At 45.7% G+C, this 24,218-nt stretch overlaps 2 long non-coding RNA genes across 8 annotated transcripts in view; one reads left to right on the top strand and one right to left on the bottom strand.

The window, feature by feature from the left end:
• LOC116819651 (uncharacterized) overlaps positions 1-22,278 on the bottom strand; it is a 66,146-nt gene extending 43,868 nt beyond the window's left edge. For all 6 annotated transcript variants that reach the window (XR_012655796.1, XR_012655798.1, XR_004372448.2 and 3 more), the window contains exon 1: positions 22,199-22,278. This is a non-coding gene — a long non-coding RNA (uncharacterized LOC116819651). The remainder of the gene's footprint in view (positions 1-22,198) is intronic.
• A 186-nt stretch (positions 22,279-22,464) lies between these two features.
• Positions 22,465-24,218, top strand: part of LOC116820067 (uncharacterized) — a 150,741-nt gene continuing 148,987 nt past the window's right edge. For both annotated transcript variants that reach the window (XR_012657283.1, XR_004372543.2), the window contains exon 1: positions 22,465-22,570. This is a non-coding gene — a long non-coding RNA (uncharacterized LOC116820067). The remainder of the gene's footprint in view (positions 22,571-24,218) is intronic.

Raw genomic sequence — 24,218 nt, 5'->3', positions numbered from 1 at the left:
TGATGTCAGGTGTACAGTCCAGAATAACATCTTGCTGACTTCAGATCTGCCACAATCTTCTGTTTGACTTTTGTTGCCAGTAACTGTATGATCTAATTTTGAATTGTATTTCCAAGGTATGAGTACATTTTTTGAGTGGTGACTCTTCTTAGATGCTCCTGGAGTACGGCATCAAACTCAGCCATCAGCTCCATAATTTTAAGGAAGTTTCCATTGTTTGGCACATACAGGTGATCTGAAGTGCCACACAGTGCTAGGTTTTGGGTAGCAAGCATTGTCACAATGGCAATGAGCCTTTTACCGAACGCTTTTTGCCCCAGTATTAAGGAGTTTGCGTGATGCAACTTTCCTTTCTGCATGCTGATAATATATGGTGGCTTATTACTTAGTCTCATCTCAACTCTTTGCACTATGGAATACTCTCTGGTAAATTGCTGCCTTCGCATGGCATGCCAGTATTTTCTGCCCAGCTTTCCAAGTCCTTTGTTCATGTGGCGGCATCTAGCTTTAGGTTCATGGCAACAAAACCGTATGCGGCATTTCTGGCGTTTCATGCAGTACTACGCCATTGGCGCATCCCTTTGGGATTGAATTACCACCAGCTAATGTGTTGGATTGACCTTCTTGTTTTCCATTGTGTGCTCGGAACAAGATATTTTTGCTTGCTGTGGCCATGCAGTACAAGGGAAAGTCCTCAGGTTACTGCTAAAGTGGGTCTGCTGTTTCCTGGATCATCTATGACTTAAGGAACTAAATTCACTACCGAGCTAGCAGCATGCTTCTTGCACTTCACGCAACACTCTTTCTCTGGATTACTCTTTTACTTCTAGTGCATGTTGCAATAGTTGCATCCATTTGAGGATGAGATGGCTGCTGTAGTCTGCTAGGTCAAACCTGCACTCTGAACTAATAGGAAAGTTAGTGCCTCCTCACCACGATCCAGGTAACATCAGGGGCTGGTAAAGCTCACACTGTGAAACTTGTGTCTATGTAATCTCAGGCTTGCTACACTCAGAAATGCTTAGCAGCGCTGGGGTTACATGCTTGTAGGTCGCTCACAGCTGTTGTAGGACCAGCGCTGAACGTGTGACGAACTTACAGCTACCAGCGCTGCAGTGTGGCGCCATTTGCAGCACAGTTGCAGCGCATGTTGGGAGTGGTGTCATGTGTTGGAGCAGCTATCCCACAGGGCACTTCGGTCCCATTTCAGTGCTGTGGTTGTTGGAAGGAACGGAAGAGGTGCGGGTCATTCCGCTTCTCAGTCCCACGAGCCCCCCGCTGGTGCATTGTCTCCTTTGCAGCCGTTTGGTGCATGTGAGTCTGTCGCAGTGATTTCTGATAGAAATGGAGCCCGAGCTGTGAGGACTGTGCTGATGACTGTTGCCAACACATCACGTTTGGTTGAGCTATTTCTTCACTCCAGTGACGTGAGGAGTCAGACGATCAAATAGAATTCAGTGCACGCTCCTGAACACTAATGCTCCTGGCAGTAACGATCGTGCTCAGCAGCGTGGAACGCCGCCTTTGGCTTCCGGGAAACAGCAACTAGCTGGTGGGATCACATCGCCTGCGAGCTGGGATGAGCAGAGTCATGGCATGCAGAACCTTTGCGATGAGAAAGCCACTTTCATCGGGCTGGTGCTGCTCATACCCTAACCCTGCGGTGCAGAGACACGAGACTATTGAAGCTGCCCTGTCAGCGTGGAGGAAGCGGGTGGCTCATTGCAGTCTGGAGAGCTGGCATACTCAGACATTACCGATTCGTCGCGAAATCGAGTTGGAGTGAGAAAATCGGACCGTCTGGAAAGTTTGATGCAAGTTGCTGCAGTACCATTAATCGATCCTGCTAAGAAGAGAAGCGTGACTCTGGGGTAATGTGCAGAGGAGCATTCGGGATGGCTTGCCACAATGGATTCCTATCTTGCGACTCGGTGGCGACATAGATGGGACGCATATCCATTACTGGGACCCTCATCCCCCAGCATGATTACCGGATGTAACATTATTCGGAAGGAGTAGTTCTCTTATGGTTCTCGGTCAAGCGCCTGGCTATCGTTGGATCAGCGGCGTGGCGCAATTCAACTGAATCATCTTACACAGGATGGTCCTGGAAAATGCATGATGGTACGCATCTTCTCGGAACAGTGCCTTGTTCAGCAGATAGGCAGGCTGGGCCTTTTTGTTCCGCATACCAGAAGATCACGTAGGTGAATTGTCAGCAGATGCCCATTTGTGATCTGGAGACCGGACACTTACATACTCATCCGTTAGTATGCCTTGGCTATAACCATATACAGAAGGAACTTGACAGCGAGCAAGACCGTTCACTACAGGCTGACCCGGAGCAGATATGAACTGTGGGATGTGCTTTTGGCTCGTGTGTAGATAATAAGACCACGCTGGAGATGTGGAAGTTCTTACGGGTAAAGCTGACTTGAGGAGGACAGCACAGCATCCCAACGTTATATCCCTCGTAGCATGTATCCCTTGCGCATAATATTTGTAGAGGTGAAACGCGGAGGCAATTCAACGACAGGAACCATCTCGAGGTTCAGGCCTGAGGCTGTCATTTTCCACCGCCAGAAATGAGGAGCTACTACAGCAGCCAGAACAGGCTTCAGCATAGTGAATTAGGAGATCCTTAAAGGCGCAAATTTAGGCTGTAAGCCCAACAGTAATTGTATGTGCCTTACACAGCGTCATGTTGCAGTGCTGTTACAATCGATTTTGCGCAGTGCTAGCTATTTCCTATGTGGTGGTAACAGTAATTTGTTTCACTTTCTGTTAATATTATAAATCTGGTTTTAAAGAACAGAAATCTGTTTATTAAACATACAGTCAGAAACAACCCGTCAGGGGGGAGCGAGTGCTGAACCTTGATACAGCTTAGAGGTTTGATATTATGCTGCCTGACAGTAGCATCTTTGCAAATGCCTCATGTGACAACTCAGGTCTATTTATATGCGTCATTTGGTGACATGTGGCGTGTTGACGTGCATGGGCTCGTAGGCGTTTGTGTGGTCAAGGACTGTAGGGCCTCACCGTAAGTTCCTAACAATGAGGTCGTTTGGCGCGCTGGGTCTGACGTGTGGTAACCGAAACAGGCATGCTGGAGAAGGGGTTTTGAGGAAACAGATGGGGCACAGGTGAACGAGTAGCTTTGGGATGGGGAAAGAAAGCATGGTAGTGCTTGCCACCTGCATGGCTACCATTGACTGCATACCAGTCACCTTTGGAGCAACACAGGAGCGCTTTAGCGTTTGTGTCGTCTTGAAGACCAACCATTCTGTTGTTGTTCTGTTTTTTTTTCCTCTTTCTTTTTCCCTCACATTCCTGTCAATGCCTCTTGATTCACTTGGTAGCGAATAACAGATTCATAACGCTTTCACTAGCTCTTTTACTTTTCCTTGGCTTTCGCCGTAAACTAGTAATCTGCCAGCCTCTAGAAGTTCCCGTGAAAATGCCAGTAGGATATTCAGGCAGCACTTTATTTTACAAAACGGAGAGATAGAAACACTTAACTACAGAGGCTTCCGATAACTCCGTTTATCAATCACACTCAAAGGGATTTGTGTGATCTAGTTGGATAGACATCATTTACTACATACGGGGCATAGCCCGGGGATCCATCTTAGCTACAGCATCAAGAGGATGATGAGTACCTCAGGATCAACTGAGTTTTCGTGTGCATTTGGGAAAGCAGTGGTACAGCTAGGGGATACTGCCACTGAACCCTACATCCCACATCTGCACAGCAGTTACTTCTGGCGAGCCATCTTGCACCAACTGCGCGCTCACCTCGGGAAGGGGGGCTGCTTGACTCTGGAAACCCGCTTGCAGAGTTTCTGGTGCTGAGGGGCAAGCAGGGTAGCAGACTAGGCGTGGATAACTTCGCACTGAACCTACACCCACATCTGCTACGCAGTTTATCCCTGGGTAGTCATCTTCGCAACACACGCGGTCAATCACTGCGGAAGCTGGAGGGGCTGCTCTGACTTCTGGATCACTTGGTTGTGTAACTGTGGCCAATTGGAAAAGCTAAACAACACTACGGGGATACTGCACTTGATCTGTATCCCTGCACATTTTTCCACGGTTTTATCCTCCCAGATATCTTGACTGCTCCGTGCATCTGGAATAAGCGGAGAGTCTTTCTACAACTTGTGAGCTTCCCACTCTGGTCTCCTATGTCCAAGCTTGGGCCATGTGATGCAGCATTGGTCCCCCACCCTCCGGGCACAGTGGCGCGACGGCGTATATGCCTGACTGGACACAGGTACTATGGCTTGCTCCGCTGTTGGAAACACTACAGAAGCGCATTGCCACACGCCTGGCTGAATACTTTTGCACAGAGATTACACGAAAGGGAGATTACGACAGCGTGAAGACCAATAATGGGCATTCCAAATCTAGGATGCTCTTGCAGGCACGCCTAACCAAACCCCTTCCTACCAAAACATATTCCATCCTTACAATAAAACTTTCTATCCATTAGACATCTGCCTTCTGCTGTTTTCTCACTACCATGTTCCAGCGGCTGCGAATGGCTAGCTTCTTCCTGGCTGCTGCTGCTGAAGAGCTCCTGGCTGCATGCCTCCTGGGACCCGGGTATGTCTCCACTGTCTCCTCTCGGTTTCCTCTACCCCTCCCCCTCCTCTCCTGGCTCTGAAGAGTGTCTCGTCATCCTCGGATTGGCATGGGTCATACCCAAGTTATCGCATCCAGCTCGTTGTAAAAACGGCAGGTCATGGGGCAGCACCTGAGCACTCGTTTCCCTCATGTGCTTGGCAATAGCACTCCGCAGCTCCTTTACTTAACCCTGCACGCCGCGTCCCGGGTCATGGCCCTCTGCTGCATGGACTTGATATCTGGCCGTAGGTATATAGTTTCTATGGTGTGGAGCGCAGCTGTGACTGCACAGCTTCCTCACCCAACACTGATGAGTCCTGCAGCTCGCAATTGTCCATGCTGGGCTCGTTTGGGCGTGGAGGCATGGTCAGATGATGTGGATTGATTGAATGATTGATTGCACTGCCACCTTCCTGCTGGAGCAAACAGGAGGGGATTTTTAAATTCCCGGGGCATTTAAGAGCGGGTACCTAGCCCAGGGCTGATGGGTGCGAAACAATGATCAGAGAGGCTGAAAAGGTTATGGGATTACCTCTAAACCTGGAGGCCAATACAGCGCTGGTTAGTGTCCACACCTGATGAGCAGCGCTGCATCACAGCGCTGATTCGCTAACAACCCCAAAGCCGAGGCAGGAACAGCCGCGCTACACGCCAGGAGTTGCGTGCTGGCTGAGCCTTCTGTGATGTGGGACAGTGAGTGAGTTGCAGCGCTGTAACTCATCCCAAGCGCTTGCACTGCCCAATTAGCCAGGACCCAGAGGCGCTCCTTCCTGCTCTAACAGAAAGCTCCTTTGCTTTTTTCTTTTTCTGAATTGCTGTCCTAGAGGAGGCATTTTCTCCTTTCATCATGACTGCTGTTCTGTTGCCAGCTATATGGCTCTCAACACTCATTGAAGGGGACAAATAGTCAGAGCTGTAGATAGTGCCGACAAATATAAGCCGGAATAGGATTCACTTTAGTAAGAAGTGAGGATGATATCCATCTTTAAGGCCTAAACTGGCTCACCTACTTCAGTTTGACAGCCTCTTCTCCCAAGTGGGTTCGGAAAGCAGTAGGAAACAGGAAGCTCCCTGAGAAGCCGGTGTTAATAAGTCCAGGCTCCTGGGGGTGCTAGAGAGATACATAAGAGGCTCCTCCTCCTCTCTCTCCCTGCAGCTCCTGCTGCTTTCTGTTATTCCCTCTTACCTTTTTTCCTGCCTGCCTGTTATGTCTCTTGTGCCCGCCTTCCTCCAGCACAGCACTCCACCATCTCTGTGCATCTGGAGCAAAAAGAATACATATGCACCAGCAGCAGACAATTTTCTACACTCTGGATTCTAGTGGCACTTCTCCAAGTTCTGGCACCTGAGGCGGCTGCCTCAGTTCGCCTCATGGTAAGGCCAGCCCTGATTATTCCGGTTCCCACTGAAATTAATGACAATATTTCTATTGACTTCAGTGGGAGAAGGATTAGATATGACCTTAGTTCGTTGGGGCAAATTGGTTAGCTAATTCTGAGCACATGACTTGAAACATAGGAACAATAACACTCTCCCCTCTTCCTTCCTTTGCAGTATACAGAACACATGGTAAAAGATATTTCCATTCTGTCTCTGATACCAAGTGTGATGAATTGATAACCAGATAAACTTGGAGCACTTACAGGAAAATAGCACAAGTTCATAATAGGGACATACGATTTGCATATGAAAACATTTTTGTGTCTAATGACACTGTGTGTTGTCCACCACATGGATTAACAAGGGCATCATCTTGTGAAGTGCACTGTGCCCTCACCAGCATCTTTTCAGAATAGATCCTTATTAAAGAGTGAGGACTGCCTGTCTTCATTCTGGATTAGACAAACCAAGGAATGGTGAAAATATTGAATGTGTGAAGTCCATTAAGGATCACCACAATATGGTGAAGAGCAAGGCATTTTTTTGTAATAAAATGACTGTTTGTGCTGTATGGATATGATTGTGCCTCTTGCACCCCAAACGCTGCATCCCTGGCCCCACCCCACAGCCCACACTCCCAGCCAGAGCCCTCACCCGCTCCTACACCCCAACACTCTGCACCAGCCCGGTGAAAATGAGCAAGTGAGTGAGGGTGGGGGAGAGTGAACAACAGAGGCAGGGGGGATTGGAGTGGCCTCAGGGAAAGGGCGGGCCAGGGCGGAGCCTCGGGGAAGGGGTAGGGCAGGGGGCAGGGTGAAAACAGTGCATCCCCCTCCCGGCTGGGGGCAGGAAGGTGAAAACAGCACATCTCCCTCCTGGCCGGAGGGGGAGGGGGTGAAAGCGGCACAGACCCCAACACTGCTCCTGCTCTGCCGGCTCCAGCTGCTTTGGGCTGGCAGCACCAGCATCTTCACCTCCTAATTGTAAGTGTCTATCTGCCCCACGCATGGGGGTGGGGACAGGCAGCCCAGATGTGCCTATCATTAAGAAGCAATACAGGCACAGTACAGTATTTGCTTTGGGGTAGAGGGGTCTCCACTGCTGCCTGATTGCTTACTTCCGGTTCCACACGGTGTCTGGTTGACTAGTCAGTCCAAAACTCTGGTATTTGTATCTTTGAGATTCTACTGTATTAATTTGTTTACTACTTACCTCCCAGGATTGGTTCTATGGCCCGTATATTCAGCATGTGTTTTTTATAGTGTGCAATACATGACTTACCTAACAGTACAGAAATGTCAGCATGATCCTTCAACTATAGCAACAAGAGTCTGTTCTGAATCCTGCAATGTAAAATTAACTTTGCAACCATTAATTAAAAATGTAATTACTGGTTATGATATATAAGCATAATATAAGAAAGGCAAATTTGTTTGACTATAAAAGAACTCCAAGACACTGGTAATGATCTTGCAAAGTATAATATTTTCTTTTTCTTTATGCTTGGCAACTTTTTTCTGTTATTTTAAACTGACTATACATATATAATAGGATTCTGTCCCATTCCCATGGCCCATCTCACAAAGGATTGATGAGTAACATCTCAAAAGTGTTTCAGGCTCAGTATTTAGGTGCCTAAATACTTTGAGGAGTTGCATCTAAGTGATGTAGGAACCAATTTCAAAACTGACGTAGGAGCCCCCTCAACCCCATGACTGATCTTGGGGAAAATCCATTAAGAGAGTCTCACAGTGATCCTCCCTGCCCCGGGCATTTCTGCAGAAAATGATTATAAGGACCCTAAAAAAAATGGCCTCTAAGCGGCATTGCTGTGTCCTTGGATTGTTCCCTAGTACAACAGAGAGACAATCAATACGGGTGCATATGAATACAAAATCCCAGAGTTATTGTCTTGAGATGTTGTTTTTGAGTGGCCACACCTTTGCAGCTGTCACTTGACCAATTACAGCGGGCAACTAAAAAAACAACAACTATAGAATAGTAACCATATGTCAAATGAAGAATGTTTTCTGCTGTAAGCTGGAACAAAGACATCAAAAATTAACTTAAAAGTTTAATTGATTAAAGTGTCATCTCTCTCTATCATGGATTGCTACTGCTGTGCTAACCGTATTGATTTTCTGACAATCAGTCTTAATTAAATGTGAGTCTCCCCATTTCTTTTGGAGTTGCAGTTTGTATTAGGGATGCTCTTATTCACAGGGAAATTTGGTGCCTTTTCAATTTGTGGCTACTGTTCAGACAACAACCACTAGCAATTAGGGTCAGATACTTCTACAGCTGTAAAAAGAGCCATTGTTTACACTATTTTTTTTAACACTAGAAAGTGATGCCTTACTCACAGTAAGTAGTAAATTACTCCACAATTAGTCCCATTGGTTTCAATGGGACTACTAGCAGAGTAAGAATTTATTTGCTGTTAAGTAAGGGCATGTTACTCTGGCCCATAGGGACTGGTTTTGGATGTCTTCTTAAGAAATGGTGGCACAGATTAGGTTGCCACAATCTCGGTAGCCATTCTGATAGAATTCATGATGCTTTGCAGAGTACTACTATGTTGGCAACATGTCAGACACAAGAAAATCTGCCATATGACAGCTACTATCATGCCTAATGGTAAGTAATAAATGTCTTTAGCAGTGGTTTTTGAGCTTTTTTCATTTGTGGACCCCTAAAAAATTTTGAATGGAGGTGTGGATCTCTTTGGACATGTTAAACATAGTCTGTGGATACCCAGGCTCTGTGGACCATAGGTTGAAAACCCTGTACTACGGTAATAACAACCTTTCGCTGACCCCTTGGACGTAGTTGGTGGATCCCCAGGGCTCCACAGACCACAGGCTGAAAACCACTGTCTTATCGTGTCAGTGTAACTCCATAAACAACTGATTTCAACTGCCTGAATGACCCTGAACCTCACATCTCTAATTGAAAGTAACGTACCATCTATCTGGAGAAAAAGGCCCCTACTACACATCGGAAATTTTTTAAAGTTTAATACAAGAAATATATTAATGTCATGCAATCAAAGTACTTGCAAACAAGGGCAAGCCTGCTGAGCTAAAGGTGGGAGAACTGGTGCGTCTGCTCTTGACAAAAGCAGGGAAAAGGATGAAAATGAGGCTGTTCTGGAAATACGATGGATGCTACTTTGAGAGGAGCCGATTCCTCCTCCAGCATGGCAGGTAAAACAGATTGAAACAGGAGAGGGCACTCTCACTGCATGAGCCAAGGAGAAGGAAGAAGAACTGCTCTCTCAAGCAAGGGAAAGTCTCTCTCCTTTCCTCATAAGACAGGGAGCTCTGCACTTCCCCTTATTTTAATTTTAATACTACTGAGCCACAGTTGTGGAATGGCTGTTCTTTGTGGGATAGGGAGAACAGGTAATATCTCTAGATATTTATTCCAGGTATGTGTGTGTTTCTGTGTGTTGATAACCTCTCTGTACACCTGCCATTTGGTGTTCAGGGAGTAAAGGCTACAGATACCTCTTTCTTCTAACACAACTAGCTATTTACTGAGTGTATCTGCCTTTCTGGCCATGACTAGCAATACCTGGAGCACTCATATTAGAGAAACACTTCTCAGACGCATCAGATTTGCCAGCACTGAAGTCTGTTCGTACACAGGGCATTCATTCACTTTCCAGATCAGTTGTCATTCCTATCAACACATTATCAGTGCTCAGTACACTGCTGGGCTAATGATTGCTATTGACTGCCCTCCATCATTCTGTTGTATTGTATCAACATGAGTGGAGCATATCCAAATGCATTGCAAGAACAAGACAGTACGTTAGAAACCTTAGTATTTTCTGTCATAAGTTATTAGTGGTTTTAATTAGAAATTAGACTTTTAAAATATAGATCAATATACAAAGTTATGGCACTGAAAACCACAGCATCTTGTCTCCTTTATTTATACATGTCTAATTGGAATTCTGTTTTCTATAGGATAAGTCCCATTTTCATCCTCCTTGCTTTGTAATAGTACAGGATCTGCACTTCCACACACACACACGCACACACACACACACACACGCGCACACACACACACACACACACACACACACACACACATACCTTTAACATTTTCTTTTAGAAAATGTCAGCAGGACACATTTCCCCAGAAGTAATAGTGCATGTAAATTGCAAAATTATTTTATCATTTCTAGCAGAGGTAGAGAATACGATCTCCTTTGATGCTTGAACAATTTTGCCTACACTAATTAAAGGGATTCTAATGAGGGTTTTAGGAATTACTTTGAAGTATAGGAAAACTAAATTATATTTTGCAAATCCTGCATAACCTACTGCTCTTCACTGGTAAAACCACAAAGTTACATAATGGGCAAATTGGCCTATAGGAAGCTGATTTGTCCACAGAAATTATGTTAATGTTTAACTTAGTAGGTTTAAAATAACTAGAAGCCAGAAAATTCAAAGTTAAATCTAACATTTGTTCTATTGTGGCTTACGTAGTTATCATAGCTTGTATGGGAATGTAAGAAAGATCTAGTCATTTGCAATTAAATGGCAAAAATATGTTAATGTACTAAAAGTAAGGCAATTAAAAGTTAACAGTATAAACCAGCTTTAATTTTATTCACACTGCCCAGCTATCCTATCTTCAACAAGCGGATGGGGAGAGATTTTTCAAAGGTACAAAGGAGAGTCCAGCACCAAACTCTCATTGACTTTCTGTGAAAGTTTGCCACCTAATTGGTTGGATCTTTAAAAAAAAAAGATCTCTTCCAAGGCTTCTAAATGTATCCTGTACCATACAGTATCTGCAATGGGAAAGAGTGTGTTACATTTATGGGAACCATTATTTCCCTGACTTAACCTCGAGTACAGAGGGAGCAGGCCTGCTGTACCATTCCTTTGGAGGGTCCAGCATATGCTACCCTTGGAGCCTGCCCTTATGTATTACCTACTTCCTGATGCTTTTGAGGTGGCCTGTGGTGGTAGCAGGGCACAGACCTTGTACTTTGAAGAGCACAGGGACCACAATTGTGATTGACCCATAAACAGGGAGATGCAAGTGGGATGGAAAGCTCCTGTAACCATACACCTTTGTGTAGCCTGCCAAGTGTGTCCACACTTGAGACAATCATTGCTCCATAATTTTTGTGCTCTGTGCCTAGTGAATTGGTCAATTTATTAACTGAAAACGCATTAATCCAACAAATGTAGCACTTATCTGTTTGCTGTTTTTTTCACAAAATGATACTGATTTCTGAGATACTCGTCATGAACTATATTCACCCTGTAGGTTGTGAACTGTTTCACTTTGACATATTCTTATTCATGGTGTGATTGATCACCTAAGTCACGAGTTTCCATTTCTTGGTTGGACATCTGAAACTTTTTGAACAGACTAATGGATGATGAATAGCCAATTTAAAAGAAAATAGTGAGTAATGAATAAGGAATAGTGAATACTCTTCTTTGTGTACAAATAACTTGTTTACATGCAAATATGTTTTTTTTTTAAACCAAGACATTCCCCAAATGTTTATGCCAACAAAAACCCATTTTCACAAATAATTGTAAACAGAGAAAAGGCCAGGAATTTGGTCAAATAAAACAGCTATTTGGAGTTCAAATAAAAGTTTGCAAAAACTGTTTTAACAATATTGTTTCTAATGTACCGTATGTGTTCTATAGTGGTGCTTATTGGTGCTATCAGGCCATCGAGAAGTACAATTGATCATAGTTGGCTGTCACTCTAGGAACTTGAATTCACTGGTGCATGTACAATTCAAAAGCTCTTTTACTCTTATCTCCTATTTTCACCTTCCTAAGCAGCTGTACGCAAGATTACCATTTCTTTGGCGGCACCTGCGAACAACAATCCTTAGGAATAACAGGATGCATTAAAATAGAGTTTCAGTAGAATTTTGGTGGGTTTAATGCTAATCCTTGCCATGTGAGAATTGTGTTTTGTGTAGATTCAAATGTTTGTTTTTGCTGAATGTTTGCTCAATTCTGAGCTTTCACCTGAATATATAATTACAGTAGTAATGATCCACAGAGTTTCAGCTTGCTTCTTTACTATGAGTAATTTAGAATTATTTAGCTTGGACATTTGCTAACTGAAGTCAAGATTAAAAGCAACGCTTCTCTAATATAAGAAACACACTGAAGGTTATTAGTTGCCTATCAAAATGTCTCATTTTGATGTAAAAGAGACAAGGTGGATGAGGTAATGTCTTTTATTGGACCAGCTTCTGTTGGTAAGAGAAACAAGCTTTCAGGCTACTCAGAACTATCCCTCTAGTTATAGGACAAAAAGCGAGGCTTAATGGGTTACAGATTGTTGTAATAAGCCTTGATTTTTAGGGTATGTCTACACTGCAGTTAGACACCTGCGGTTGGTCCATGCCAGCTGATTCAGGCTCGCAGGGTGTGGGCTAATGGGATTTTTAATTATGGTGTAGATGTTCAGGCTTGGGCTGCAGCCAGAGCTCTGGGACCTTCTTGCCTCACAGGGTCCTAGAGCTGGAGCTGTCCCTAGGGTATGGCAAATCAGAGCGACTGCTGTGGGCCCTGTGCTTTGGGGGCCCCCATACTTCATGAGGAAGTGGGTGGGGATGGGGAGCCTCCCCCTCCCCCCAGAGCCTCCTACCCACTGGTGGGCCTTGATGATCAGCACCTCCCCCTCCCTCCCAGCACCTACTGCCAATCAGCTATTTTGCTGTGTCTGGAGTCTCTGGGGTGGAGGGAAGAGGAGCAAGGGCACAGCGCACTTGTGGGAAGGGATGGAACTGGGCAGGGAAGAGGCAGGGCCTTAGGAGAAGGGGTGGTGTGGGGGTGTAGCCTGGGTAGAGCAGGGGAGCACCCCCCAGCAACTAGAAACTTGTCACCTATGTCTGGACCCCACACCCTGCTAGAGACGGCCCTGCCTAGAGCCCAGGCTCCAGCCCAAGTCTGAACAGCTACACAGCAATTATACTGCCCCTTAGCCCAAGTCAGCTGGCACAAGGCAGCTGCGGGTTTTTAATTGCAGTGTTGAAATACTCTTAATGTCTAGCAAAGTTATGAATGTAAGTTTGTGGCTGGGCATCTGCTCCACGCAGGCCATGATAGGGTTAAAACCCAGCCTGGAGGGCTTCAGGGGAAAAGCCATTTAGAGTGGTGGCTGGACCAGCCAATCAGGGCCCAGCTGGACCATATAAAAGGGAAGCTGCAGGTCAAAACAAATCAGTTTGCTGCAGGAAGCCTGAGAGGATTGGCTTCCTAGAAAGCTGCAGAGCTAGCACTGTGAAGCCTTGCAAGCCTGAGGCCCTGGGAAGAGGGTGAAGGAGCCAGAGGCAGGAGCTGAAGGTGCTGGGGTTGCAGGGAAGTAGCCCAGTGCATTGAGATAGACTGGTGGGGAAAGAAAGGAGGGGTAGTGGGAAGCTCTGGTTTACAAGATCACTGGGCTGGGACCCAGAGTAGTGAGTGGGCATGGTTCTCTTCCCTCACCACTGAAGAAGCGGCCAGGTTGTGGCCTGCCAAGCCACTGCAAGGAGCAGGTAGACTGTTGTGGAAGGAGTCCCCCAGAAGAGGGGAACCTGGATTGTGACATGGCTGGAGGGCTATGCCACAAAGCAGAGGGAGAAGGGACCGGAACTTAAGTGTGTCTGCAGGCAGAGACAAGGATAGGAGAGCCACCACCACCAGAGGGCACACCTGCTGACCAGAGCTAATTCCCAAAACAGCCAGCAGGAAGAACCAGTATGATGAGTGACCCTATGACAAAATTGTACCCCACTAACCCTCCTTTTTGTCATAACTACAGAGGTGTTAATGGAGTACTTCACCATCAATGGTCCCTTAGTGTAGTGTAAGTAATTAGCATGTATTCTATCTGTTTGACCATGTATTTAGCAGTTACACTTTGAGTATCTTTTGCAGATGCTAACAGCTCTGTATAGCTGGAAAACTTGTCTCTCACCAACAAAAGTTGGTCCAATAAAAGATTCCCTCATTCACCTTTTCTCTAATTCTGATACTGGGACTGATATGACTACAACAATCACTTTGATGTAGTAACATACTTACATTACCTTACAAAGCTAGGTAGTAATTTCAGCATTTTTTATTAAGAAGTGTGACTTGAGTCCCAGGGGAGGGAGCCAGACAAGGTCACTCAACTAGGGTGAACTGCAAAGAAAGGGACAGACAGTCCCCAAAGCTGGTGGATATTCCAGTATTTAGATTTACCAAGCCAGCACAAAACAGCTTCTGTAATACCTCACTAGTTATCCAGAAAACACCACCACAGTTTCTTTAAAGTAACCCAGCCTCAGGCCTCCATGCAGACACCCAAGTTAAATATGAGGAGGATTACTGAAAAACTTAATCATATATAGATGTTCTACCAATCCTAAAGGATCAGAAACATTACCTCACAGGTTAATGATTATTCCAGATGTTACCCATATACATGCTTACACACAATTAATTGAACTAAAATTTATTAAAAAAGAAAAGTATTGGTTAAAAGATCAGTATACATACAGACATGACTACAATTCTTGAAATTCAGATTCATAGTGCAGATGGTGAGCTTTGTACGTGCAAAGAATTCTCTCAGAACTAGTCCATAGGTTATAGTCCAATGTTTATATTCAGGGTGGTCCAGTTAGGACTGGGATCTCAGCCTTGTGGCTTAAGCGTGGCTTGCTTGATGCGTCATGCAAATCTAAGATAAAAAGGATTGGGACCCAAGGCATTTTTATACAGTTTGGAGTCCTTAGGTGAACAATATGCAATCATGGATATTTTGAAGTAGAGTTATCACCTAAGCATCACCAGTAATTAGCTACATATTTACGTAAATCAATTTTTCCATTAGGCAGTCAAACTTTAAAGTGACATATAGACTGACATTATTTCAGCCATTTAGATGTTAATATTATTTTACCCCATTTAAATGTTAATATTCGCTTTTGATCTCTGAATCAATAGTTATAGTGACAAACAAGAGCTGTCTGTTTAGATGGCTAATCATTAAACAAGATATAAATAAACACATTCAATTAGTATCAGCTTTAATTTCTTACAACATGGGCTAGAAATTTGACATTCAAATCTATTTACCATGGAATGGCCCTGTAAACAAGCACCTCATTGCTCTCAGTACAAATTTGCTGGAGACCACTTATACACTAGTACCCTTTTATTTCCCAGTATTTTTCACCACCATCACATATATACAGCTATATACAGTTCTATGCCAGTCAGGTAGCCCCTTAGGGAACAGCTTGCTCTTGCTGTATCTGGGAGCAACAGGCTCTTACTTTCCTGTTCCCCCTCCTACTGCCTTCCTGCTAGCTTTATAGGCCTTCCTCTCAGCAGGCTCAAAGGTGATTGCTCTCAGGCTCCTTTAATGAGCCACACCCTGCCAGCCCCAGCCAGTTCCCCTTGATGGGACCTATGCTAGCAGGTTCTGACTTAACAGGGGCTGGTTCAGTGCCGCTTAAGCTAGCACCCCGTTACACACCCTCCTCCTTAAGAACAGTGCCCCCGGACCCCCTTTGGCCCCTCAGCCCTTTTGCCATTCCCCTGAAGGAGGCTCTTTCGGGGAGCCCTCCCCACTCCCAGCTGGGCCCTGCCCAGCCAGCATCCTAGATGGTTTCTCCATCCCTCTCGCACAGAAGGAGCATTTCTCCAGGAGTCGTGCCCCCCCATCTCTGCTTCCGCCCACAGGTCATCACACCAATCACAGTGGGGCAGGCCCCCTATCCCTAGCTCCCCCTGTGTATCTGGCTGGGATCTCCCGCACCTCAGTTCCCTTGGCTCTCCTTGTGGCTGCCCCTCTAGGGTGGGGGGTAGGCATTCATCCCACCACTGGGCGGGACTTTCCATGTCTCAGTTTCCCCCGTTCATCCCAGTACATCTGAGGCCTCCTCCGCAGAGAGAATGGGATCGGGGGTGTTCCCCCATATGCCTTCCTTCTCTGGGGGAGTCCAGACTGACCAGCTCCCCCATATATGCTTCCTGCGGGTCTCCCCGCTCTGGGCTTTGCTGTCTAGGAGTTTTGTCTTGGTTCCCAGGATGGGGCCTGTCCTCTCGCCCTGGGATCCTCATTCTCTTGGGATCCACCCTCCCCCCTTGCAGGGAGCCCTGTTGTTTCACACCCAGTAGTGAGGCCCATTCCTGGCCTAACAGTACCGGATGCGGTAGTTTCTCCAGGACCCCTACCTGCTTTCATCAGAAGCAACCCTTTGCTTCCAGGGGTACCTGGGCTACTGGGCAGGACTTCTTGTCCCCATGTACACACCCAAGGTCCATCCTTTTCCTCTGAATGAGCCAATGTGGCTTAACCAGCACCTTTTGCACCAGCGTGCAACTCGAGGTAGTGTTGACCACAGCCATTTGGGGTCTCTGCCCCACTTTCACAGGCACAGTGGACAACCCCAGCTTCCGTCCCGCCTGTTCAGTCCAAGCACAAAAGTCTGCCCCAGCCACATTCCATGTCCGGGGAGCCTTGTTTAACATGCCCCAGTTTCCCACACCACCAGCACGTTAGGCAGGCAGGCCTCTTGGGTGCTCCTCTGGGCTCCCCCTTTTACTTGCCTCTCCTGGAGAAGAAGTCCACGGGCTTCTGCCCCAGTTCCCTGTCTTTCCATTGCCAGTCCTCCCCCCGGTGTCCCTCAGCCTCTATATACTCCTCAGTTATCCAAGCCGCCTCTTCGATTGTGCCTGGCTGGTGTCTCCTCACCTAGGTGCACACCGTCTCCAGAAGGCTTTGCAAGAACTGCTCCAGTGTAAGGGAGTCAATTATCTCCTCCACTGTACGCGTGTCAGACCTCAACCAGCATGTGGCCCAGTCCCTTAACCTCTGGGTGAATGCTGTGGTTGCACGGCAGACATTCACGGGGCCGACAAGAGCTTCTGCCTGTACCTTTCCACTGATAAGCCTACTCTGTCCAACTCTGCCTACATTTATATACAATGTGGTATCTCCTCTACTTTCTTTTGAGATTTGTGAAATTATGCTTGAAAACTACTCAAAAGAGTGTACTATGTAGACTCAATCTTTTTAGTGCTCAAATCTCAACATAATCTGTTATCAACCATTTCTGCTTTGATAACAAAACAAAAATAACAATCTTCAGTCGTTACCATATGGCAGAGAGATTGACTTGCATAAAAATAGTAGTCAAATTAGCATCTGCAAATCACGCTCATCTGGATAACTGATTTGAGAATTGGATGTGTTCTTAGTCTCCTAACCCTCTGGGTTTTACAATGAAATATATCATCTCTGCTAACTGAAAATGTCCAGACTCCTCCTGGCAAATGTATGAAGTGAGTAATCTGGTTATTAAGAGCGTTTGGTGTGGGACTTTTTTTTTTTTTTTTTGCATTTCCTTTTTTCCTGACTATCTGTTTCATTTGGAAGGCAGTACCTGTGACAGGTTAGATTCCCCCCTGCTCCCATCTGGGGTGCCACCTGATGTGCTGGGGTCTCACTGAGTCTTCCTGTCCCACCAGCCTGGGTTTCCCTTACTCTGTGCTCCTGTGTCAGGCTCTCAAACCCCTTTCCAGCACACACACAGACCGGGGGACACCCAGCTGTAGAGTCACACAGAGTTTGCAATTAGCTCTCTGGCAGGGTTCAGCAAGGGGAATGCCCAGCTCTCCTGTGCACACACCCCCTGGAGCGTAAACCCAAAATTATATTGGTTTATGTTGTATGGAGATCTATATAGCATAGGCTCATAAAAATTGCCCCCTCCCTCAATGTGGAAGAAGATATGCACAGCTCTCTGCCCCCTCCCCCGACCCAGTTATGAATTGCACAAACTGGGTTTAAGAATAAACAAAAAATAATTTTATTAACTACAAAAGGTAAATTTTAAGTGATCATAAGGGTTAGCAAACAGAACAAAGCGGATTACTGAGCTTCAGTGAAATGTGTGTATACTTAGGGCTCCAGGGTCAGGTCCTAACGTCATGCCTAAAAGTGATTGTACTGAGCTAGACAAGGTGGGTGGGGTAATATCTCTTCTGGCCCAATTTCTGTTTGGTAAAGACAAACTTTCAAGCTAGACAGAGCTCTTCTTCAGGCAATACTGAAATGAAAGACAAGGTCTAATTACTGTAAACTGGACCACAATGAAAACTCAATTCACTCGTTCATCTTGTATTTCACTTGGTTCCCATGAATATTTTATATCTTTGTTTTTGTCGTTTTAATTGGTTGGTGTCATCTCTCTGACAGTACTTCATTTATGTTGGGGCTTGCTGAGGCTGAGCCGTCGCTGGCACCTCTTTCAGTTCACATTAAGCACTGGTGGGAGAAGTCTCCAGCTTCCCAGTCTGGTCTAAAATGTTTTTTCTTTTCAGTTGCCATTTTTATATGGCTTGTACTTCATTATTCTTTAATGAGCACTCAGTATATCTGGCACTGGAAATACAGAGTACACAGTATAGGTGATTAGGCACATGATGCAGGTGATTTGTGAAAGTAGGTTTGCCAATATATAATCACGCCATTGTCCTTCCAAAATCAGCATGGGTAAGAGTATGTTTTCAGCTACACAAAAATTGCAAGCCACTGACAGACAAACGGTAATATTCTTCTGAGGTAAATGAGGGAACAAGCAGAAGTGGGTGAAATAGAAAAGCCACACAGACCTTTCAACATATTCTCAATTTCCTTGAAACAAAAATATCAGCATAGTGGCAATGGGTATTAGAACTGCCTCTTATCAGTTTATTTACACTCTGAGGGTTAAGCTAGAGTTTCATATAGCACAGCAGTGGGACACATTAACCCTATTTATTTCCTTATACCATATACTGATGTGATCAGGGTTATAGTGAGTGCAATCTGTATTTTTATTTTATCTAGTATATAAATGGTCCTATTCAAATTCATGCTAATTAACAAGAGTAGGGTAAGTTAATACATCTGCTATGTCTAATAAGACTTTTGGCACGGATCTGAGCAAAGCAAGGCTAAGCTGCAGCATCTTTGTCATAAACAGATAGCTAAGGGTTAATGTTAATGTTAATGTTTCACCTGTAAAGGGTTAACAAAGGGAACCAAACACCTGACCAGAGGACCAATCAGGAAACCAGATTTTTCAAAGCTCAGGGAGGGAATGTTTGGCTCTGTGTCTTTTGTCTGTCTCTCGGCTATGAGAGGGTTTTCTATCTCTAGGCTTCTCTAATCTTCTGTTTCCAAGTGTAAGTACAAAGGTAGAAAAACAATAGGCTTATTTGTTTTGTTTTTTTGTATTTACATGTGTGTAGTTTGCTGGAATGTTTTAAATTGGAAAACTTTATGAATAGGCTGTTTATTCATATTTTTCTTTTAAGTAATTGACCCTGTATATTGTTACCTGATACAGAGACTATGTTTATGTGTTTTTCTTTCTTTTTATATAAAGTTTTCTTTTTAAGACCTGTTTGAGTTTTCTCTGGGTAGGCTAAAGGGAACGAAGGAAAAGGTGAAATTCTTTTTGTGTGTAGATTTACGGAGGGTGAATCTGGTGGCAGTCCTCAGAGGGAAGAAGTGAGGGGGGGAAAGGTAAATTGCCCTCTTTGTTTTGTAATTCAAGGAGTTTAAAGTAGCAGTAATCTTCCAGGATAACCCACGGAGGGGAAAGCCGGGGAAGTAAATGAGAAGAACAAGGAGGGGGTTTTTTCCTTTGTGGTAAGATGCAGGGCTTCTGAGTCTTGGGGTCCCCCAGAGAAGGTTTTGGGAGACCAGAGAGGGAGCCAAGCCCTGGAATCATTTGGCTGGTGGCAGCGATATCAGATCTAAGCTGGTAATTAAGCTTAGAGGGTTCATGCTAGCTTCTCAGTTTATGAACGCTAAGGTTCAAATCTAAGTAGGAAGCTATGACAATCTTAGGGTAGCCCCAGAAGGCATTATGACTCTTACTGACATGTGAGTCACAATTTAATCCCTGTTTCTCTGTTATTTGTTGGGCAAATATTATTTAGTGTATGCAGTCTGGTCAAGCCAAGCCACGGTGTTCTTATCAACAATGTTCAAGGCATGAAGCTCTCCAGGAAGCTGGGTCATTTTGCAATCCTCAACAATGTGTGTCATGGTTAAGGCTATGTTTCACTCATAGGTATTTTTAGTAAAAGTCATGGATAGATCACGGGCAGTAAACAAATTCACAGCCTGTGACCTGCCCATTACTTGAACTATATATCGCTGACTAAATCTTGGGTCCTCTGGAACAGGAGGAGACCCAGGACCTCCGCAGGTGCTCTGGGGGAGGAGGGGCTGCAGCACACGATCCAGGACCGACGTGAGTGCTCTAGCAGGGGAGGAGGTGAGTGTTCCAAGACTGCCCCAGCAGTGGTCAATGCGGCTGCCCGGGGTCAGTCACACCAGCTGCTGCAGAAGTCCCGGAAAGTCATGGATTCCATGACTTCTGTGACCGCCATGACAAACTCACAGCATTAGCCATGGTTTGTGGCTGCCTACGTTGACATATGGATTGTCTCTAAAACATCACCAAAATTTTTCTGCAACACAAATCCCATGTTCAGTACGAAACCATTTGAGAGGGCTCCATTCCATTGCCTTCATGGTTAGGGCCCTACCAAATTCACAGGCCATTTTGGTCAATTTCACAGTCACTGGATTTTAAAAATCATAAATTTCAGGATTTCAGCTATTTAAATCTGAAAATTCACAGCATTTTAACTGCAGGGGTCCTGACCCAGAAGGAGTTGTGGGGGGAGGGGGTCTCAGGGTTACTATGGGGGGGGCATTGCGGTACTGCTACCCTTACTTCTGCACTGCTGCTAATGGTAATGCTACCTTCAGAGCTAGGCTTAACTGTTCCCTGCCTTCACTGTGCTAGGCCAACAGTCTTTTGCTGTGAATAAGTAGGTCTGCTTTGCATCTCTTCTCAGACATAGGATGGTATAATTGTGACAATTGTAAGTTACCACTCAATTCTTTCTAATAAGCACATTTATTCTTTAAGGTAAAAGCATTACAGAGAAAATGTATGGAAACCCAAAAAATCTACACATGCTAATAAACTTAACACAGATTGCCCCAACTGAAACATGGCCTCTGGCAGGAGCAGTCCTTCAACTCCCACCAAGGGTTTTCTGGTGGTTTCCAGTCAATCACATCTTTGGCTCTGAACAAGAACACTCATGAGTAAGATTCACTCATTTATCCAGTTTCCCTCTTTGAAGAGACCTTCAGTAGGTAAGCAGCCGGGCAATAGGTCTCTGTTCACAGTGCAGCTTCAAAAGGATGGATTTGAGATGGGTCATCTGCATTCTCCTCAAGTATTTCCTAGGAAATCCACTTAACATGCATTGTCCCCAAAATTCCTTTGATCCTATTATCTCCGAAAGATTGCAGTCCTCCTACTTTCCTTCTAAAGAAGTTCTCTACAGTCTCACACAAAGACGTGCATTGTCAATACATTGGGGTCCCAAAATATATATATTCAGTTTAATAAGGTTTGTCCAGGAATTGTCATATCCCTCATGCTGGCCAACAATGAGGGGGAGAGGCGACATTCTGCCCAACCCCACACCTTCCCTGATCACCTGTCCCAGGTATGCTGTGCCCACCCTCTCCCACACATCCAGAGTCAGGGGTCATGGAGTCACTGGACTGATGCTCTGAATGAAGCCAGTCAGGACTCTGGTTTGGCATGCCTCCTGGCCTGGTGAAATTAAATTATAGAACACCCCACCGGTTTGTCAAAAACAGGTTGACACCCCAGTCTTCTCTTAGGCTATTGGCAGCTGCCTCCTCTACTGCTCCATAATCATGCCATCTCTAGAAGTGCAGTCTCCCCCACTCTCTTCCTAGAGGAAACATAAGTAGGGCTCCATGTCTGTCAGGGAGGTTGTGGAAAGTTATGGATTCTGCAACTTTCCACAACATCTGTGACTTCTGCAGGGGCCAATGTGGCTCACTCCAGGACCACCCAAGCAGCTGCTTCTCCGGTGGCCCCAGGCAGTGGTTCCTGGGATGGAGGCAGCTTGTGCTGCTGTCCCGAGGTGCTCCCCCAGCAGCGTGCCCCTCCCTCCAGATTTAATCTCACAGATTTTTAATAAATCATGGACAGGTCATGGGCCTGAATTTTTGTTTATTGTCCATGACCTGTCCATGACCTTTACTAAAAATACCTGTGACTAAATTGTCACCTTAAACATGAGCTATTAGTTACTGTCTCTGGAAGTGCAGTGAAAACTGGGCTATTTGAATCTTGCTCTCTAAGATCTCTACTGCAGCAGAGCCTGATGTACACAAAAGGCTTTGTGTATATTTCTGTAAATGCTGCAATGAATTCCACAGCCAAGGTTTTATGAAAAAAGTGTCACTTGCCATGTACAAGTTACAACTTTATTGGTTGCTGCACTGCTGACAGCCAGAGGGTGCAGTCAGTGGTGTGGTATGGTCTGGAAGGAAGATAACAAAAGGGGTGTGAAATATTTTCTGCCTTATGTTCTCAGAAAGATAAGCAAGAAGAAATAGGGCATGGGAGGTTCCTGAGTGGAGTCATAATAGGAACTAAAAGTCTTAAATCTGTAGCAAGCAGGTAGGAATGTGTTATTTTAGTTTGTGTTCTGATTCTGAATGGGGCAATTTGTTTAAGGTCTATAAGATAAAGACAAAATATGAAAAGAAAGGGCATGAGGGGAGCAATTGTTACTCTGAAAAGTAAGACTTTTCCAGTGGACAGGGTTTTAAGCCACCTACAGGAGATGTGTGGCCCTAAGAAAGCTGCAAGAATTCGCTAAATCAAAGTCTGAAGTCCCAGAGAATGGGGGATGGGGGCAGGGCTCTCCTTAGCCATTTTGGTGCCCTACGCAGCCCCTCTGCAGTGTGTGTGCGTGTGTGGCCCCCAGGCCTTTGTGGGGTAAAGGGCAGCAGGAGCAGGCTTGGGGGACGGGGGAAAACTGCCCCCCAGCACGAGCCGCTGGAACGGAGCGGGTTGGGGCCATGTGGCTCCACTTCCTTCTGCCTGGTGAGTGCAAGGCAGGCCCGACCCCGCACTCACGGGGCAGTGGGAACTGGAGTAACCCAGCTCCAGCCCACTCCCTCTGCTCCCCTGGCTCCCAGCCTTGGGGCTTGGGGAGCAGGGGGAATTGCCCCCCAGCACTCACCGGCAATGCGAAGCGGAGTGGGCTGGGGCAGGGTCACTCCACTTACTGCCACCTGGTGAGTGCAGGGCGCCTGAGCCCTGCTGCAGTGCTCAGGGGGAGGGGTGGAGTGGAGGCGAGGCTAGGGCAGAGCAGGGGCAGGAAGAGGTGTTGCAGGGGGCGGAGTGGGGGCCATGGGAAAGAACCAGAGCAGTGGCTGGAGCAGCACGCAACTGCGTAGGGCACCAGGAAATTTGGTGCCCCAAATTTCCTGGTGCCCTACACAACTGCGTACTTTGCATAGGGGTAGGGACGGCCCTGGGTGGGGGAAATGGACTTGAAGGTCTTAATTCTGGAGTTTACCTGAATGAGTTTGTAAACACAGACCACTGGGTAAATGATTGCAGAAAAAGTGCAAAATAGGGACATTTCAGAGTAAAGAAAAAGGTTGCAAAAATTAATGTGTCACAGCCCTGGTAGACCTGCTGCTGCTGCACACTCACAATGCTGCAGTGTTTGAGTCCCAACATGATATGATCTTAGGCTTCCCTTGGTTTGGACAGGCTCTGCTCTATCTCTTTCGTTGGACTCTCTGGCCCATTCTGGGCACAGATCCTTTGTTACCCCTTCATGGAAATGGGGCCTGATGGCTCAGCAGCCCTAGGCCTCTATGACCAGTGCTGACCCTGCAGTCTCCCTAACAGACTAAGCTTAACTTTCCAGGGACGCATGACTGGTAAAGGATACAGGTAGAAACCTTTGCAATGGTTTCTAAACACAATTACTCTTATTTTAGCTTGCACAAAAGAAAAAAATACCCTACAGGGATTTCCCTGCTTCAGTTTCCTCATCACTCTGGAGCATTTGGAGCTCATGAAGCTTCAGTTCAGTTCCCAGTTCCCAAAGAAAAAGATCTTGGAGTCATCATGGACAGTTCTCTGAAGATGTCCACGCAGTGTGCAGAGGCGGTCAAAAAAGCAAACAGGATGTTAGAATCATTAAAAAGAGGATAGAGAATAAGACTGAGAATATATTATTGCCCTTATATAAATCCATGGTACACCCACATCTCGAATACTGTGTACAGATGTGGTCTTCTCACCT

This window comes from Chelonoidis abingdonii, chromosome 1, assembly GCF_003597395.2.
Source record: "Chelonoidis abingdonii isolate Lonesome George chromosome 1, CheloAbing_2.0, whole genome shotgun sequence".
NCBI classification, from domain to species: Eukaryota; Metazoa; Chordata; order Testudines; family Testudinidae; genus Chelonoidis; species Chelonoidis abingdonii.
The sequence above is the reverse complement of the archived record's forward strand: the minus strand, read 5'-3'. Positions and strand labels throughout refer to the sequence as shown.